Raw genomic sequence first — 4,660 nt, forward strand, 5'->3', positions numbered from 1 at the left:
GTCCATCTGGATGGATTATGTTAAAAAAAAAAAAACATTAAAATCACTTCTGTTTGGCAGCAAAATGGGTTGCACTGGGTGTTTGGCTCTGTGGGCTTGACATACATTGCCGTTCCTATAGGAGATCCCAGCCTCAAATGGAGCAGCCTACAAGTTTGTTTTAAGGTACTGTGGAAGTTCACGATGCTAAAAAGACCCAAACAAAGGCGCCTGCAGCATCCCTCAAATAGAGCCACTCTGATTATTTCTGCAGTGCTCTTTGCTTCAAGTGTCTGTATGGGAACCACTGAGTCAGGGCCTGAACCTCTGATTGATCACCTGAGGCGAGCCATGAGCCAGCCAGAGGAGCACAGGTGAAGGCAATTCAGCTGTGCTCCTAGACCTATTTAAGAGCTGGCTACCGGGGGGAAGGATCTCGTCTGGGGATCCCTCCTTCTGGTGTTTTGTGGTGAGCCCAGCATAAGGGTAAGCCTTCCATTTATTCTCTCTTGTTATCATTGTCCACTTTGCCTAACTCTCTTGTTTATTTTGTGATTGTAACATCTTGATATCCACTGATTATACAGTGTCTCAGGGTGAAATTTCTCCTGTCAGCAGGCTGAGAGCTGTATTGATCCCTGCTGGAGGTCCGCCCTCCATTTCAGCCACAGCTTGGGTAGATGCAATGATGTTAAGTGAGGGGGGAATTGGTGCCAGGTTAGAAAGCATTAATGGGTTGTTTTTCTCGTAACAATTGCAAAACACTGACTGTGTTTTAATAATGAGAGCAGCTGGGAGTGGACCCAGGGTCCACCTAACCCTGATTCATTGCTTTGCATTGATTTTTCTCTTTTCCCTGTAATTCATGCACAACCCTTCCGTTCACATAATGCTCTTGGGCAATTCTTGCTTGCTTTTGGGGAAAGCCACAAATGCAAGGGAAGGCATTAAGATGGTTTGGTTGAGGTTTACTAGGCTTTTGTTTGGGGTCATGTGGCAGATTTTGTGGGTTGGATAAGAGCACTGAGTTCCACAGCCCATCACCATCCCACAGTCACACGCTGGATCTGGGAATACATGAGAAGGGAAGGGAAGCAGGCTTGGGGCAGCAATCACTGGGATGCTCTCTGAACTCTCCAATGGCAATAGTGTGCACAACGTCCACAACGTCCATCCCTTAGTGTGCACGGAGTAGTAATGAAGTGTGTTTTTGCATTTGCAGATTGGCTTATTTTCTGGTAGTGCTTCTGGAAGTTTCTTTCTTTAAAAATGCTCTCTCCTGGGATTTTCTGGTGAAACAGATGTATCAGTGATTGCTGGCTCCTGCCTTGATGGGAGCAGAGAAAAAGCAATTTGTGAGTAAGTAGGGCAGCATTAATACGGGGAAGGAAAGCACCAGGGCATCTGAACCACAGCGCAACAGATGCCACTCAGTTAGCCTTCATTTTCAATGTCATTCTGATATTAGAAGTAACTTAAGACCAGTTAGGGGATGTTGCACAGGCCTTGGTTGCTCACATAGGGTAAAGCTATGCTGGGTTTGCATCCTTGGAGCCTAAACCTGGCATCATGTAATGATGCAAACAGCCCAGCAACACGTCAGGAGATGAAACACAGGGGAAAAGCAAGCAAAGCGAACTTCTCAAGCACCTTCTTGTGATTTTCCAGGACTTCTTTATTTAAACAGATAAAGCCAAAGGCTGAAAAAAGGAAATATATCAATGCCTGCCCAAGGAGAGCAGAATGCCAGCAGCCACAGTGCCCGTGTTTATGTATCCTTTGCTTTGCAGGTCCCTGCAATGCCTCATTGCAAATCTCTGCATGGGGCTCAGGTTCCAGAGTGATGCTGTGGGCAGGAGGCTCTTCTGGGGGCACAGCATTGAAAAAAATTCCTGCTTTTTGCAGCAAATGTGTCAGATATTGTTCTTATTGTGCTTCCAAGCCACAGCTCCATCCTTCAGAAAGTGGGTTTGTTGAATAAGTGGACATGGAGAGCACACCCTCTATTTACTATTAGACATCTTGAAAGAGCTGTAAATGCTCACTGACCTGATGTGATCTGATTAGGTGTAACAAGCTCTGTGTATCGCTGCTATTCCTAGCAGGACACGTGTAAGCTCCTTACAGATGGGACCATCGCTGGCTGCAGGCTGGTGACCTCCCAGCAGTGCACTGCTGCCAGCAATGGATGTGTGAATTCATGGAGAAACTGAGGGATGAGTAAGTCATGATACTTCCAGGATTTTGCTGTTGGATTCTGGTATTTAAAAATAACACATGCTCTGGATATCAGCCATGGACACTTGGGATCAGTGTCTTTGGGGAGAACAATTCACTGCTGTGCCCGGAACATGAGTGAGTGGAAGAGCCTTAATTCTTAGCAGAAAGAGCACATTATGTCCTTTTTTTTCCTCAATAACACACTTGTTTGTTGGAAAACACGAGGGCAGCCAGCATTCGGGCTCTTTCAAAGCTCTGTAAAGCTGCAGGAACAAACACTTGGTCAGCGGTGCTTTCATCCAACTTCCATAACCTTATTCCCCAAGCAATGCAGGGCTGCCCTGCTGGCTCCCCTGCAGGAAAAACTGAATCTCTCTCCTTCTCATTCAGGAGTGGTTGCTTCTGACTCACCAGGAGGCTTTCCTTCACCTCTCCCATTTATTTTTAACTTGCAATCCCCTTGGAAGGCATTCAGCAATGGGAGCACGAGCAGCTGACGTAGCACAGCACTGAGGTCACCTCCTTAAAAATAATCCAGGGCACACCCCGAGAGGGGGAAGGTGCTCTCATTGCCATCGTCTTCACATCAATCATCCGAATACCATTCCAGCTCCAATCCAGATGTGCGTCAGCTGAGGGCTTGCAGGGGCTGGCCTACAGCTGACGTATGGCAGCGTCGCATCCCGTCACTCTTCTGATGGGAGGCTCCTTAGAAGCACAGCATAGCTCAGGTTGGAGGGGATCTCAAAGATCCCTTAGTTCCAACCCCTCAACCCTCCAACTCATCCCTCGGGGCTGCCTCTGAGATGGGAGATGAAGAAATTTTAAAAAGAACTGTAAACTTCCATTATCCATATTTCATGTGCAGTATTTTTTTCCTTTTCCATGCACAGTTTTTGTCCAGCTCTTTGCTCTGTTTATTCACCAGGGACAGAATCCAGCTCTCGCTTCCCGTGTTGTGGTTTCTAATTCAAGAGCTCAGGGAGGATGAGACGATTAAACCCACTTTGCTCACCAAGTGGATGTGCAAATCCCCTTAACCCCTTTTCCCCCTCTCCCTGCCAATAAACCTTCCCAGGGCCATCATTTTGCTTTCTGCCTTTCCCATGTGCAGTGTTCACCCCCTTTCCCTCTTGATGTCTCAATAAGATAAAGAAAAGACAGAGCTTGGGCAATGCATGCCTTTGGGTGAGAAATGATGTAGGTTTTCAGCCTTAGGGTTTTTAATACATGATGTGCTCATCTTGGCACATCTTCCAGCTGGGAGGTTGACCTGAGATTTATTACAAAGCTTTCCTTTTTCCCCAAGCAACAAATGAAAGGCTCTTTGTGAGGCTCTTGCTGACGTTATGTACCAAAGAGACACTCTATACCAAAGGGATATTAAACACCAAATACTCAGAGATGTCAAATACCAAATCTGCTCCATATGTTTCATACTCTGCCCTCTTATTTTAGCAGGAGAATTACTGCTGGAGAAAGCTTTACCATCCCTGTGTGGGAGTCAGAGCCAATAACCATGCTTTGGTGCAGGGAAGGGATCAGGAAGAGGAATGCTGCTCCAAGGATGCTCCAGATGCTCACACGGAGTCGTTGTCATGAGCACGGTGCTCCCCATGGGCATCTCCATGGCTACCTCAGCACTGAGCAGTGGGGATGCAAGTGGTGCAGAAAGCACAGAAAGCTCAAAGGCTGCGTGCTCCCTCCCATCCACGAGCAATTGGGATCATCCAAAAGGTTTATCCTTGGGGATGTTGGCTGTTTTTCAGCCAGAGCTCAAATGCAGCTGAGATCTGCAATTATTATTATTTTCCTAAGTGAAATTCTCAGATTTGTGGAGTTTCTATGGTGGGCGCACAGAGCAGAAGATGAGACTCAGAGCTTTTTTTACCATCCTTACCCAGTGTCATCAAAGAGCCATAGAACCACAGGATCATGAAGGCTGGAAAGACCCGTAAGCCACCAAATCCAACCCCACCCCACCATGCTCATTGACCACGTTCCTCAAAGCCACATCTCCATAGCTCTTAGAGCAGGGAGGAGCAAAATATGCAGACTAAGCCTTCTTTTTTTTCGTGGTAAGGGACTCTTTTATGATAGGAACCATCACATGCTTCAGGTTTGGGTTCAGAAGATGCTTACCTGTAAAGAAATGCAGCCGGAACTTTGATGTCCAATTTATGGCATTGGTGGCTTTGTGGCAGGAAGCGCCTGCATCGCTGCGGAATCTTTCACCATCCTCAAAGCACTTTGTCCCTATCAGCAAGTTATTTTTTACAAGATCTATCGGGCAGTTGACACATCTGTGCTTTCGAAACGAGTGAGGGTTTCCCTGTGTTTCCCCAGCTGAAATACTCAGTTTGGTAACAGAGAAATGCCTCATTTTATGCATTATTAAAGGATGATTGCTACCCAAAGCCAGCAACAGCACATAAAACGCCTGTGTTATGCATTATGTGAT

At 46.5% G+C, this 4,660-nt stretch overlaps 1 long non-coding RNA gene across 1 annotated transcript; it reads left to right on the plus strand.

Moving 5' to 3' along the window:
- The first annotated feature begins 408 nt into the window (after positions 1-408).
- Positions 409-4,270, plus strand: LOC125685206 (uncharacterized). Its single transcript, XR_007373399.1, has 2 exons — positions 409-465; positions 3,658-4,270. It is a non-coding gene; the product is annotated as an uncharacterized LOC125685206 (long non-coding RNA).
- The last annotated feature ends 390 nt before the right edge of the window (positions 4,271-4,660 follow it).

Source organism: Lagopus muta, chromosome 27 (genome assembly GCF_023343835.1).
Source record: "Lagopus muta isolate bLagMut1 chromosome 27, bLagMut1 primary, whole genome shotgun sequence".
In the NCBI taxonomy this organism is placed as follows: domain Eukaryota; kingdom Metazoa; phylum Chordata; class Aves; order Galliformes; family Phasianidae; genus Lagopus; species Lagopus muta.